Source organism: Indicator indicator, chromosome 9 (assembly GCF_027791375.1).
Source record: "Indicator indicator isolate 239-I01 chromosome 9, UM_Iind_1.1, whole genome shotgun sequence".
Lineage (NCBI taxonomy): Eukaryota > Metazoa > Chordata > Aves > Piciformes > Indicatoridae > Indicator > Indicator indicator.
The window spans coordinates 22,393,311-22,409,453 of NC_072018.1; positions in this window are offsets into that span (position 1 = coordinate 22,393,311).

Below are 16,143 nucleotides of genomic sequence, written 5' to 3' on the forward strand. Positions count from 1 at the left end.
GGCTGAAATTTCTTGGTCCTGATCGCTCTGTCCAGATTATTTGTTTTGAATAATTTCTGTCAGACCTATCTGGACATGTTTGAGAAGGATGCCATTGTATTATTCAAGTTGTACTTAGAAAGAAATCTCCCTTCTTCCATTTTTAGGCACATGGAGCTGCAGACATGTCTCTTACTAGTAAAACAGCCACAGATGCCAACTTAGTGTGAAAAAACCCCACCAAGTCTCAAAAACAGTTTGTCTGCAATGAGGAGTTATAGCTAGTAAGTTATAATATATGCATTTGCCTGCACCAGAGGTGGCTGGGCTTATGTGTTTGGGAAGTTTCCTGTTTTGCACCATGCATATGAATGAAGTTTCCTGGAACTGGGCAGAGATTTTGGGACTCATACTATTTAAAATTAGTACCAGCAGGTCAAGATAATCAAAAGAAAGAATAAAAGAATAAAAGAAAAAAATATTAAAGACAATTTATGTGATCAGTTGGTGGCCTCTCTGTAGTAAGCAAACAAGAGAGGAGTCTCCTCCAAGCATACTCTTGAACAGTCTCTTCCCTAGTTTTTAACAATGGTATCTTGGATTGTTGAGTTTCACAGAGTAACAACCTTCTTACCAACCAATTTTCTGTCATGCACGATGAGATATTCAGCTCATTCAAGAAGCCATCTATGCATACACAAACAGTACATTTCAAGACCATATAATAATTGCAAATTACCTGTGCTGCTAACAATATACAACTGCAAATCACCAATTCAACCACCAGTCTTCACACAGTCATTCTAGCAAAATAGTTGTTGCCATAGTCAGGTGAGAACCTGTGAGATTAAGAGTATTAATTCCACAACATAGCTGAATAACATTCTTGCTAGTTTTTTTAACAAGTCAATTTTTTGCAGAAAAGACACTGACTAGGGCCTTAAAGATGTTGAAGAGACCTTTAACAGCAGTCACATCTATTTATACTGTCTTCCATAAAGTCTCTGAAATATATTTATTCAGTATAGCAAGTGAGTTCTCTTCCAATGGCCTGAAGAAAATGCTTGTGAAACATGGCTATAAGGGTAATTTTTCACTCCTTTGTCCCCAGTTTTGAAACTTATTCAGAGCTTTAATAATGTATAGGCACCAAAACCTCCTAAGTCCACCGTATATATTTCTGCTTAATGTGTTCTGTATGGTTCAGTTAAGAAACAAATTATGTTGCTTAGAGTCATGCAAGCAGCAATTATCATATGTGTGTTACATCATGCACTCCCATTCCAAAGGTTCTCACTGAAAAAACTCTTCTGGTGCCTCAAGTGAAAAGGCTTTACAATCGGATCACTTAAAAAATTATTTTCTAAAGTGAAATGTGTATTTCACTGATGCTGGGGAGAAGAAATTTAGAATTTCATCTAAAAAGAAAATTAAAAATATAAAATTATGTGGATGGATCAGTCATTTTTAATGTACTCTTTGAGAAATAAGGAGCTGTAATAATGGGTTAGAGCTATTTAACAACCTGCTTTGTTCCCTACATTTGCTTTGAAAGAAAGTCATCCATTCCATTATGCCAGTCTATTGACTTCTACCCTGTGTGAGGTCCAACCTGAGACCTTAGAGCCTAGGTTTAGATTTGAGATTTGTTGCACATGCTTTTAAAAATCTAAGATATAGTATAGACAGGTATGTCTGTGAAAGTCAACTTGTCTCCTGTGGATGGTCTGGAGACATAAATATTTTTAGGGCACAATTCATTTGACCAAATGTAGACATCTCCTATTTAGGATGAAATTAATTTTACCCTGGCAATGTTAAATTATCTTTGGTGATTATAAGAGGAAGCTTGTGTGACTAATTTGGCTAGGGATATATACACTGGGTCAGGTGAGCCACACAGCATTAGCATTATTTTATACATCCTAGAACTCTGAGATTTCAAACTCTCTCTTTTTTTTTCCCCTTAGCAGAATGATTAAAAAAATAAAATCAAAGTTTCAGAAAATATGCACTTACAGGAAAAAAAAGATCATCAAACTGACTTGGGTATTCCCTTTCTTTTTCATTTATTTTCAACTATACAGTTATATGAATTTTCTATTAAAGACAATAGGCCTTGATCCATACATATGAATTGTATAAAACTAGAAAACACAGGGCATTAAAGATTCTGGATATTAGTAATTTCTGTTACGGTAATTTTTCTTTTGCTGGCAGCTTCACAGGTTATGCTTCTAGAATTGAGGTGAATATTAAATCCAGTTACAATCTAAACAAGCTTCTGCTTATTCTAAAGGATTGCTCTGGTATTACTCTTGGAAGTAGATTGGCATGAAAATTAAATAATTATTTTAGATAATAACAGAATTTCCAGTCATATTTGCACATTGAAACTGCAGCACTGCCAGCTCCCCAAATGAAAATTCAAATACCCAGAAACAATATGCAGAGTTATAGCAGAATAATCTTTACAAGTAAAGTGTTCTCTCACAGTGCCACCTAAAAAGTCAAGTGGTGAGAAAGTACAAATGTACTTTTTGGTCACTGAGCAATCCACTGGTTTGCTGCTCAGAGGTATCTGTTAGAAGGTACATCACTGGGGAAAGCCTCCACTGATGCAAGCTGGCCCACATCCTCCCAGTCCAGTCCTGGCAGCCTCCAGAGGAAATCAGTTACATCTGTGTGTCACAGAGTCATTGGTATCCTTTTGAGCATTTTCGTTTTCCTGTGGCTCTGACACAAAACTGATTATTTTTTGGGCTCTGCTTATCACTCTGTTTCAGTTCAAAAGGACAAAAAGAATGAAAAGGTTATGTCAGAGCGTTATATTTTATGCCTTGTACAGTTATAAGGGTATGAAGAGCAAAGTGAAAACATGGTTCAAATGCTGTTAGGATAGTGGCACTGTTAGAGAAAAGCAACAGTGATGTGATACTTCTCCATGCTGTTTATTTGGAGTGAATATAATGATGATTTTGCCAGTGTGTCTTGTTTTGTTCTTGGAACAGGTTGGCTTCAGAAGGAAAGCAAAGATTGAACTAGCATGCTTGCAAATTAGATATTTGAGAAAACAGACTTTTGAAGTGAAAGCAGGAGCAAGCCAAAGAGAAAAAAAAAAATGTTTGTTAGCTGTAAGTGATGCTCCATAAAAGTTCTTTGGAAGTGCATCTGGTTTAGGATAGTTCCGCTGTGACTGGAGCCCTCCCATCTGCTTTCCCTAACCCTCATTTCACTCATTCAACTCAAAACCCTAAAGAACAAAGCAAAAGGTGGTTAAGTGTGAAGTGGATGGAGTGATCACAAGAGCAAGGAAAACAAGGCAACCATAACAGAAAGTCTGAGTGAAAGGAGCCCTTTGGGGTTGTTGTGCTAGTGAGTAGTTTAAAGTTCAGATTATAACATGAGAAGCTTCCTATTCTGGTTGCTGCTTCCAGTTTCTGGTATTGGGGTATGGGTTAGGGGGAGGGAGGTTTGCAGGCTTCTGCTACTGCTCATTCATTTGGCTGTGCTTTTCTGCAAATAGGTTAAGGTAATTATGCATTGTATTATCTCATTATATTCCTTATCTCAACTCAGAGGTTTTTTTGTGTTACTTTTCCCTCACATCTTTATGGGGGTAAGGGAGCTTGTGAGAGTGGGATGTGTTAACCCAGGACACTGGCAAAACTGCAGAAGAAAATGTCTAAAGTATTGATCAAAAAGCAAACTTATCATTTAACAATTCTAGGTTGAGCAAGCGACACGAAGATGTGCTCTGTTACTGTGTACATGGTGGAGTTGCAGGTAGCTATGTTCTGGGCAGCCTTTTTTCACATCCCATGATTGCAAAGATATGTGCTACACTGGGCTGTATTATGGGAAGGCAATCATTCTTCTTTCCCCCACAGCAGTAGACCTTCGGATACATAAGCAAAGCCAAAATGCTATTAGAAACAGTTCTTTTGGCACTAAGCAAAAAGTCATAAGCTTTATGATTAATACTTTGCACTTTAGGGAACTGACTCCCCAAAGAGACCATGAAAACTAAATATATGGTTAAATAATGAACTGCAAAAGTTACAAGTTATACTAACACTGTGTGTGTATATGTGTGTGTCTATGTGCTCATTTTCAAGTGGAAACAAGTTAAGCCTCTGGTCTCATCAGGGAATGAACTGACTGGGAATTCAGGGGATCAAAGCAATTGAGTATGAGTTAATTTCTAAGAAATAATAATAAAAGCAAAAACAAAAAAAAAAACACCTCTCAGTAGGATCAGGAATAAAAATGACAGAACTTAAATGTCCCAGAGTTAATGAGTTTAAGAGCTGACAACATGAGTGTACTTAAGAGTAGGAAAAAAAAAATAGAGCCTTTCATCTTCTTTATATATACTGAATACAACAGCATGAATTTATGCAGTTCTCATTTAACATTCCCACTGGGACACACCAGCTCTGCTGGTTGTTCTATTACATGAGTTGTGACTTCCTCAAATCCAAATTCACCTACAACACAAGCAGTTTTAAAGTAAATATGCCAGCAGGGAGTATTAAGCACTTAGAAAGTTCCTAAATACCCTCCTCAACTGGCACAGTGGCAGGTTGTTCTTTGTACTATATGTGTGGATCAGGTACATGGAAGACAGGACAAGGAACATTCTAGTTCTTTTGTAGCTGTTATGACCTTGGCTTTTCCTAGACATGAGGTAAACAGCTTTTTGGATTCAGGTATGGTTTATGGTGCTTGATTTAAACCTGCTCTGAAGCTTTCTCTTCATCTTATGACATAGGCTTGTTTACAGATTCTTCACACTGTAGCTTGGGTTGTACTACGAATCTGAAATGTTTCACAAGAAATGAATTTTTGATGGCATCACGTGGTTGTATACATGCAATTTTGAAGAAAATATGGCTAGTGGCACTGAGGCTTTTGCAGTAACTGAGATGCTATTCTGGTGTGAAACAACCAAGACTGTTAATCCTTAAGGGATGGAAATGAAGTGGCTGAAAACAAAATGATTGAAAAAAAAAAATTAAAAAAAATGAAGATGTTAGAAGACTTAGTATCTGAGCATTAATATGGCAGTGGTGATTCAATAAATCTAAATTTTAAAAGTCATGCACATAGGAAAAATTATTTAATCTTTACATGTGGAATGAAGAACTCTGAGTTGATCATTGCCACTTAGGAATGAAATCTTGGCATTATGACAGGTTTTCCTTTGGAAATATCAATTCTGTTCTCATTAATGATCAAAACACATTTGGAATACTAACAATTATTTAAAGCAGAATAGAGAACAAAACAGAAAATGTATAATACATAAGCTACTGTATAATATTAATTATCAATGTCAGTAATAGTATAATCTGTACTGATACTGCATAACAGACGTCCCTATATAGCTCTGGTTTGTGGTCTGGTTTGTCCTCAACAGAATTATACAGTAAGAATCTACAAAGTTCATAGAATGGCAACAGAGCTCTTAAAACACACTGAATAGGTAACTAAGAAATCTCAAAGATATTCTGTCTTCAGCCTGGAAAAAGAGATAGTTATAGGAACTGAGAGGGATTTAGGACTGAGCTCAGTAAGGTTGCAAACAACAGAGAAGATCGGTTACTCACTGATGTGAGAGCCCAACCTTACATTGTCTTTTAAAAATGTACTGCAGTATCTGGACTGAATAGACAGGCATGGTTTCTAATCACCCTTGTTGACTCTCCCAGAATTCTATTGTCTCAAACAATATCCTAGTCTGAATAGACAGGGCATGGTTTTTGATAGCCCTTGACGGCTGTCAACCAGAGCAACTGGCCAGAGCTCTCCCTGGTAGAGGGTTTAACAATGGAAAGACAGTGGATTTTCCCCTTTGTTTATTTTAAAACCATTGCAACAGCACCACAGAAAGGCCTGTGATGGACATTACACTGGAGGGGTCTTGTGTTCAACCTCTCTTCGTGATTTGGAGAGACTGCCCCCCCACACCCAAAAAGTATAAAAGGACAGCAACCTGTGCCACATCTACACCAGTCACCAAAGAACTTGGATTAGACCTGTGAAGACATCACTGGATATAAGGATGGTGATATCTTTCTTACTTATTCTCTCTCTCTTTTTTTTTTCCCCTCTTCTTTTTCTCCCTGTTAGTCTCTCCTCTGGCACATCTTTAAGGCACAAGCAACTGAGAGTTTTTATTGGATCACATAAGACTAACTCACCAGCTGTTTGGTGTCACTTCACCTTATTTTACTCCAGGGAAATTTTCAAATCTTAGCACAACTTTCCCTGCTGTCCAGGGTAATGACAACTGCTTACTCCAGGACAAAGCTGGAGAGAGATGGGCATTAAAACAGGATAGTAAATCTCAGGTTCAAGGTGGTCTTAAGTGAATGGAGAGATGCATTGAAAATTCCTATCACAAGATACTAAGAGTTTACTGATATTCAAGGCTCAGTTGGACAAATTTGTATAAGAATTCCTTGGGATTCTTAAATGCAAAGAAAACATTCCTGGTTTACAAGGTCTTTGAGCTAAAAATTACTGATCTCCAGAGAAAAACTGTGGAGACATACGACATAAACTTGCTCTGTTGCCTCACATTTCCTCTCAGATATGCTGACCACTGATGAAGACAATTCTTGGTTAGGTGGAGTTTTAGTCTGATCCAGAATGGATGCTCTGTGTTTTCTTTAATATCTGCAGATGGATAGCAAGTGAGACTGAGGCCTTAATAACTTGATGTGGTTGTGGCCCTGTCCCTAGAGAAATTCAAGATCACACTCAATGTGGCCCTAGGCAGCTTGATCTGGTTGGAGGTGTCCCCACTCTCTGCAGGGGTGTTGCACAAGATGACCTTTGAGGGCCTCTTGCAGCCCAATGCAATCTGTGAATATATATATTTTACCACCCTGCAACGAGAGAACACAGGGTGGGGGGAGGAGAGAGAGTGGGAAACACCTTCTGCATTGTGTAAATATCTTCATTTGAACTATTTGTTTAGACTTCCCTTATAGTAAGTGCAGATGCAGTCAGTACAGTCTAGGGAATTTAAGCTGTGATTCATCTAGTAAAAAATCTTTGGTTGTTCTAAGAGGACATGTGTTCCAGATTTGACGGATTGACTAGTTGGAGCTGATGGAAGCTGAGAGTGATGTGTTCAGACAGAGAAACTTAACACTGTAGATGACTCAGTCAATTGAACTTTGAGACCTCCTAGACTGGCAAACTGAAAAGAAATGAGTGCCTAACATAACTAAGATAACTTGGTAGCATGATTGTGTAAAGATGTTTAAAAAAATAGAGTAATTTTGTTCAAAAGAACAAAAAGTGTAATTACACAGATGTCTGTTCTTCTCTCACAGACTTCCAGAGCTATAACAGTAAGAATAAAATCTGGTTGTTCTTAACACTCTGAAAGTGCAGGACTTTAGTTGATATTTGTTACTATAATATGAGGTAGCTTGAGTATCAAAAGTTAGGGCACATGAAGTAGAAGGAAGGAGGAGTAATAGTAAGAAAACCAAAAATAATCCCATATACTTGATTGAAGAAGTGAACTTTGAGTTTGTTATGTCTGTAACTTACTACACTGGAAAAAAAAGACCTGACAATTGTTTTCTTTCCTGAGGTTCAGGAATACAAAGTTGCAGCTATCTGTAAACTGTGTGAAATTCCATTGTTAAGGATTTTTCTCTCAGCAGACAAATGGATTTGACTACACTCTATTGCAGAGGCTTACATTATATATGGTCGATCAGACTGAGTTGTGAAGCAAGCCATGTTTCATCCTCTTCAACACTCCAGAGCAACATATTCAAGTCTATGGAACAACAAACTTTCTAAGCCTGTTCTCCTTAGGAGGCATATCCAACATGCAAGCTTCACCTACAAACCAGTAGGCAGAGTTAATGCAACCTGGCTTATGCAAATTAAAACATAAGTTAAAGTAGATAATGTTTCCAGGTAATAGGAAGCATCTTTTGGGAAAATGAGAGAGGACTAGTTTTGATTATGGGGAATCTAGGGTACAAAAAAGAGTGTTCAAAATAAAAATTATGTGCTGTGGGTTTTTTAAAACTTGTTAAGCCCTGCTATCTGAATGGTCTCAAATATGAAGACTAGTGAATTTGTCATGATTCATTTCAGGGGAGAAGTAAAGTTGTATTGCAAATTATATTTTTTTCCTTGAAAACTAAATATAATACTGCTTCAAAACTTCAGGTCTTTAAAAACATACTGTAACAGAAAAGAAAATATCACCTCTTTCCAGGTATTCTGTGTCTGTTCAGATTAAGGGCTTTTGCTCAGAACAATCACAAACCTAGTGGGGATGCTTAATGCAACAGAGCACCAGGTTGCCCCAGGAGCATTACATTAATTTCACTCGTGATAAAGACATGTAATACCTACTCTGTTCAGTTAGAAACTCCATAATGTAACTCTCTATGAAAATATAGTCCTACTGGGTGTTGATGCTGCTGTGCTGCTTTCAAAATATTTTTTTATATTATACGCAAACATAACCTCACACCATCACTGCCTCCACTGCCCTTACCTAAGTCTGTAAAGGGACCATTAAAAATCCATTAAGCTTGTTAGTTTGCACAGCTTTCAGGAAATCTTCCTGCAAGTTTTGCTATTTCAACACTTAAGGGTTTCTTTTAAACACAGCAATCTTTGAGCTATAAGGGTTTATTGGAATGGCCCATTAAAAGAGAGTTTTCTAGGGGGGATTATGTCTGGGAGAAGGAGTGGAGATCAGAGTTGCAATTATACAAATGGGTTTTGCTTTCTGCGTTTTGTTTTTTAAAGTAAAAGTGTTTTCTCTTATCTCAGGAAGCCCAAAAGCAAAATATTAAAGACTAAATGGATGGTGTCATGATTAAATTATTTATAAGGGAATCAGAAAACTAGTTTCAAGTATTTGACTTCAGATTTCAGGGGAAAAAAAAAAAAAAAAACTTAAGAACTGGTCTGGAAATGCCGAGTATCTAAAAAGTTATGTCTATTTAAATCAGAGCTGTAGCTGTCAGGGTCTCTTAGGATCAGGCACTTTTCACTTCTGTAATTCAAAGTTTAATAACCCTTCCTTTTATCCTCCTCTCTATGGGGGTATTAAACTTTTTAGGGTAAGGACAGAGTCATTTATGACCTCTAGCTTCTCACATGATTCTAGAATAATATTAATACTGGAAAATATGCCTGTCTGGAAGATCTTTTCAGTTGCTTTATTGGTATTCACATAGAAGACTATCTTAGAAAATCATTGGATACTCATTTTAACAGCATATGCAGCTATACTTATTCTCTGGCCGTTTAGGCTTGCATTTTTGCATGAGTTTTTTCATTGGTAATCACTGCCCTTGCATTGTGAAAGGAGATACATAAAGACTCATTGCAAGCTATTGTGAGGATAGATTGGTTCCTCCATATGAGGTCTAGCATTTGAATTGTTTGTTATTTCTGGGAAGTCATCAAATTCCTAAGATGACATCGTGCTGCTTATGGGAATATATAGTACTTGACTGGAATAGCAAGATTTCACATACTTTTTGTCTGGAAAGGTATATCTATCTTCAGCTGTAACATGCATAAAAATCTGGTTAACATTCTCTGACTTTAAAAAGATATATATATAGTTATTTGTATTTGATGTTTTCTGAATAGTGGATACTTCCATATTTTGCAAAAGGAACTTGAGGTTTTGGTGTGAGTACTGTCCTGGGGTCAGGAAGATGCCTTTTACTCTCATCATGTCTTCAATCCATTTAGGTTTGGCTGAATTGTAAGCTGCCAAAAATCATTATTCCCCATCTGTGCTTTCCTTACTAGAGCTTGCTACAGGCTGCCTGCTAAAATCCATCAGCATCCTATCAGTCCTGCCCATGCACCAACACAGCATCTTGTTTAAGTATGCCACAAAGATAAAGCTCCAGATGGGATCATGCAAAACTGGTTCCTTTTCCAGCTGCTCTTTTTTTTTTTTTTTTTTTTTTTTTTTTTTTTTTTTTTTTTTTAATGTAGACAATACTGTGGGTTCATATGGAAGGGAGATTGGGCTGTTAATGACAAGAGTATAAGTTAAAGTTTTACGTTTAAATGTGTGCCTTTCTCACTTCTTGTACTACCTCATCTGAAAGTTGCACAGCCTCTGATGTGGAGCAACCAGGATGAAGCAATGCTGTTGTCTCAAAAGAATCCACCAAATCTTGGTATAACAAGTCTTGAGCACTTTATTGTGTTGTCTATGCAGTAAGTCTGCTTGTGCATTTACAACCTCAAATGCAAATTTCAAACCTTCAAATTTAGTCAGCTTATTAAAAGGGACTTTTTTTCCTAAGGTGCAAAAGTTAGGCACCGCTTTATTATCTTTTCACATGCAATTGCTTGTAGGCACTTCAGAGACCTGAAGAACATTCAAGAGGACAGATTTGTGCATGCAAATTTACTTTTCACATGTGCTGATTGCTGGATAATGGATACCGCAAATGTGGTAGCACTGATCGGAAGCTTCACCTAAAATGCAATGTACTCTGGGTCTATCAATGCTTGCAACCGATTTTGTGTGTAAGACATTCCTCTGAATGGTGTCCCTGCAAGGCAAGTGTGTATAGGTTTGGAGTTGACAACATTTTTGTAGCAGCAAACCAACAGACATGGTCCGTTCATCTGAAGTTAAGCTGAGTATGAAGAAATTCGAGGCAATAGGGAGTAGAGGAAAATAATTAGATGTTCAAGAGAATACACAAGGAATTCTCTTGACTCAGGAATCATTTCCATTCTTTCTCTTCTATGCTTCCATGAATATAATTCCTGCTTGCATGTGAATTTGTGTCTTGTTTTACACTTTATTCAGTAAAAAGAAATGAAACTATTTATGGGAATGGTTTTATTTTCTATAGCACTTTATGGTGCACTACAACATTCTGGGAGCCTGATGGATCTGAGAAACTGCAATAATGGCAGATGACAGTGATGGATAGTGGAAAAAACAAGAACCCCAAGACTGATCAGAAGAGGGTGCTGTTATTCTGGAATGGTCTTGTATCACCCTTGCCAGAACACAGGCAATGCCTCAGCAAGAGTCTGGAGGGTGATGCCTTTCTGTGCAGATGTAATATCAAGGACTTGGCTATCAGTGGTAGTAATTAAGAGAAAATAGAACTTTTCACAGTGAGACAAAGATTTCCTGCATAAACCTACATTTGACCACTTGTGTTCTGCAGATAGAAGCTCCCCTAGAAAATCAAATTATGGAATTCCTTCCTTTCCTACCCTGCAGCAAAATACTGTGTATTGCTGCTCTACACTACAGAAGAGCTGTTCTTGCTCATCCTACAGGCAATTGCATGTGAAAAGATAATAAATCACTTTTTTCCTAATCTTGAAAGCACATATGTGTGTTTTCAGTCATAGGAATCTTGCTGGGTGAATACAGGCTGCTAGATAAAAGACCCAAAGGGAAAAAAGACAGTTTCTGACCCTTAGTGATTCATGTTGCTTAATTGTTCTAACTCTTACCAAGAAATCTTTGGGAACTCAAGAACCTCCTCCTCCAAGGCAATGAGGATGAAACTGCATTAGGTTTGGTGCTCCCCATCTCATGTCATCTTTTTGTAGTGTCCCCACAGCCTTTACACCTGCAAATATCCACTGTAATGCAATGTCCTAGAGGTTTGTCCTGGGTTTATCTGAAACAGACCTCACATTATTTCTGACGCTGTGTACTGAAAAATGCATAAAATCGTAATTATATTTTAAGGTTATACAGGCACCACTGGGGCCCAGAGATGGCCCAGGAACAAGTACTATTGTAATTTAAACACTTCCAGCCCAGTCATAAGCATTGTGGCAGTGAATCAGTTTACCACTGTCCTCCGACACTATAATCACATCCAGCCATTGGCTACTTCTGTAACAATAATTAAAATAGCCCAAGAATGACTCTGACTGTAGTAATAAAGCTTAACTCACATCCATAGAGCTAAACGCATCTGTCCACATTAAAAAAAAATTGTTTTGATAGTTTTAGATAGCCAAAAGTATGTTAGAGTCCTCTTACAACAGCACTCACAATCTGACCATACAGATAATTGTGGGGTAGTCGTTGAGCCAAGGCATTTTCATGTTTTGGTGTAGTTACTGCAGTCAATGTATGTCAATGGAGGGTGTATTCACACACATAGGTTTGCAACAACAATGGATTTTTCAGTTCTGAGAGTAATATGTTCGAGAAAATTAAGAAAAAGTTAAATTTGTTAACGAGAATAAAATAAAATAAAAAACAACAACAACAAACCAAAATAAAAATCTCCAAAGGATTTGGTGGAAATCAAAGGCCTATAATCTTTAATTAATAAAATGTGCAAGGCAATATTTTATGGCTTTGAAGCCTAGTGACACAGCACAACTTGAACTGTGCAATAACATGTCCTTATCCTCACACCACAGCTGAAATCATGCTGTCTGTGGGAAACTCAGGTTTTGACTCTGCATTGAGTGGAAGTCCACTTGTTCCTTCTGGGCCAGGGTGGGCTAACAATCTATCAGGGTGAACAGTCAGGTTCTGTTACATGAGCCTTAGCCTTTACCCAATTTATTTTGCTAGCATAGATATACTTTTAGGGAGTTCATGATCTCAGCACTGGTCAGTTAAAAAAAAAATTCTAGAAATATAAACTTTTTTTTTATGTTAATACTGTGTTGACATTTGAAGAGAAATACAAAATTATTTTGTGAATATATGTGTACTTCTTACTGGTATAATGTGTGGACTCATTGCTTGTCTTCTTTTCTGTAGCATAGTCAGCAGAAGCTGGCACCAGATATTAAAAAAAAAAAAATTAGAGAAAAGCCTTCCAAAAAAATGTTACCAGTTTTTGGATGAGGTGAGTTTGTTGTTCTTGCTGACTTTGCTATTCATTGACTGGTTTAATAATTGCTGTTATAGTGCTACTTTTGTTTTCTGTGCATATTTGCAATTTCTGTTTTAATACTTCCCAACTCTTAGTCTCCTGTGGCATCAGGTTTTACTTAGTCCTGATCAATAACAGGATAGTTTGTTTCTTTGCTTGATTTTTTATGTGAAGCATGATGACCCACTCAATTTATCTACAAAAAGCCTACTCAGCTGAACTAACCAGAAGATTTATTTGAAACTATATTGAGTTTCTATTTAGACAACTCAAAATGAGGTTTTAGAGTCATTTTATTTTGTTTATCTTATGTCTTTTCCTGACAGCCCCACATATATAGGGGGGAGGGAGCTTATTCAAATTTCTCTATGCAAAGTTCTTCTAATTCCCCTTGGCTGATATTCATGATTTATTCACTGTAGCTGGAATTGAAGGTGAAAAATATAGGGCAAGTTAATATATACTAATGGACTCTGTAAGGGGATCCATGTTGGAATGGTGATGTCGTATGACAGACTTGAATTTACTTAACAGTGACTTCCTGATGAAGGCAAAGCCTTCACTGCCACCTGTTCAAGTATTATGCATTGTTCTGAAATTTGATATTGGTCAAGTTGGTGAAGAGCAGCCATGCCTGTCTTATGAAAGATATCCCCAGGCAGTCAGACCACAAGTTGAGATCTAACCTTTTGTAGATGGATTATTTACCCTAGCGTTTTAATTTGGATGAGTGGTGTATTCACTGCACTTTGGTTCTCATGAAGAAATCAGAAATAAGAATCTTTTTGGATTTAACAATAGAGGAATAGAATTCATATTAAGGAGAATATAGTCTACAGGCAGACTATAGTCAGTCCAAATTAAACTCCCTGCAACACCCTGTAAGGTTTAGACATAGGTCCTCAGTACCAGCTGCCTCCCTCTAAAAACACATGCTTGTTTTTGCTACATTGATAGTGCAGACATAGTCATAATGAGGTGATTAATGCTACTGGAAAATACCTGGAGGGGGAAAAAAAAAAAACAAACAAAAAAGAAAAAAAAAAAAAAGCCTTTACTTGGGAATTATATGTGAAAAAGTCCACAGAGAGTTCAATTTAATAGCAGCTATTTTAGAAATCATGAAGAAGCCTGACAGGCATCTTCTAAACATCCGTGCTTTCTTGAAAACTCATATATGCAGCTACTGGTTGGGTTTACTGAAGAAAACAGGCTATGAGGCTTCATGTCATTGAGGTAGCCAAGCAGAGAGATTGCCTCTAATCCAGAAATCCCAGGGCTTTCAGAAACTGCAGCCCAGGTTCAGTGTCTCAGAGTGGATTCTCTTTGTATTAAGAACCTTTGGACTATTCGTGTCACAGAATTTTTGGGGATTTATTTTGAATCAAAACTAAACCAAGTTTTGAATATAAAATCTGATGAGATAATTAAATTCTCTGTGAAGCAGAACTGTCTTTCCCCTAGCAATTCTGATTAAAACAATGTGAATAGGAATAATTCGTGTCAGAGATAGTTGCATTAGTAGGGCTGTGCAAAAAAAATAATACCCCATCTACAGCAAGTTCTGTTTGTGTTTCAGTTTCACAAGCATGGTATTCACATACTAATTTGAAATATTCCCATTCCTCCAAAACAGTATAAAAATATCTGATAGTTAGTTTAAGCTATTCTTTTCACATATCCTCAAAAATGTATGAGCTCTGCAAAGTCTTTTGTCTCATCTGAAAGATGTTTCTGTTTGCCCTACCTCACGTTGAAGCTGATTGCCTCTACAAAGTGTCTGATCTTTGTATGTTAGAAGAAGAATAAATTTGAAAGATGTTTACAATTCATTTAATTTCAATTCCTTTATTTACTTTCATCCAATATTCCAGATAAACAAATAAATAAGGTAATCATTTCAGTGACTATATAATTTTCATTTTCTATTCAGTATGCACAAAAGCCAAAGCTGTCTTCCTTTAATATAATTTCTTCCTCATAAATGGTAAAGCACAAAGAGCTGCTCATGTTTTGAGTTGTTTTTTTGGTTTTTTTTGTTTGTTTGTTTGTTTGGTTGGGTTTTTTTTAAGTTTTGCATCTATTCCTGGCAAATTCAGCTGCTTTAAAGGAAATAATGAAACTATAGTCTAAATATATCCTCAGAAAAAAAAAAAAAAAACTGATGAAATTAATTTCCACCTTTAGAACATTTCAGCTCAGTCCAGAACAGTTTTCTGTTCTTTTCCACACACATTCTGTCAGTGGAATACAGAAATTACTTTGACCACATTCAGTGTTAGATTTTGACCAACACAAAGTATTCTAGCAGAACTTTCGATTCCCCATAACACTTCTAATGGTTCATGGTCCTTTCCAATAGCTTTTGTAAGTCTTTAAAAAAAACAACTTCAAATAAATCAGTAGGCCAAGTGGATGATTCTAATGCCATGTTATGGTATTGATGTCATCTGTGTTATTTTTTTTTCCCAGACGCTCCCATCATTACCATAGCTCCATTATAGAAAGGGCTTAAGCAAGCAGGAGAAAGAAACATCAGAGAGCTGATAAATATTCCTGTCTCCTTCCCACACATGCACTCTGATGTGGATTAAAAATATGTATTTCTTTGACTCTCAATGATAGTAATGATTAATGACTGTAAATCACAGGCATATTGTTTGCCAGACGCTTTAGACTTCTAAAATGTGAATTAAATCTCTCTCTTTTTTTTCCTCATGATTATTAGTTGGAGGGAGAAAAATCCAAACAAGCAATCCCTTCACATTTTTGCTTATTTGGAATTTAGTTAGATTTAGGAGGTTAATTTTATTCAGTTCTAAAAGAAGAAGAAAACAGAGGATTTGATTGTTCATGACATTTTGTTCAGAATCAATCATTGTCAGCTCAGGTTAGACTGATTTACTACGAGCCTGCCATAGAAAAGATTTGCCACAAATGGCAAGGCTCTGAGCTGTTTCCACTGCACTGAACATAATGATAGATTTATCATTGCAATCAAGATGGTAAAACAGCATGGTCCCCAGAGTCCTGCACCAGGTAAATTGATCAGAAGACCCCTGAAGTTATATAAGGGTTTTGTTTATCTGGTCTCACTCTGCAAGAGTGTTAGCCCAACTTAAGATACTCTGATCTTTACAGGCTTTTGGACAGGTTTTGTTTCCTAAACTAATATATAGTAGAATTGAGTAGTAAAACAACTACCCAGTAAATATGTACATATATACTTTTAAAATAAAAGGTAGTCCAACAAAACCAGAAG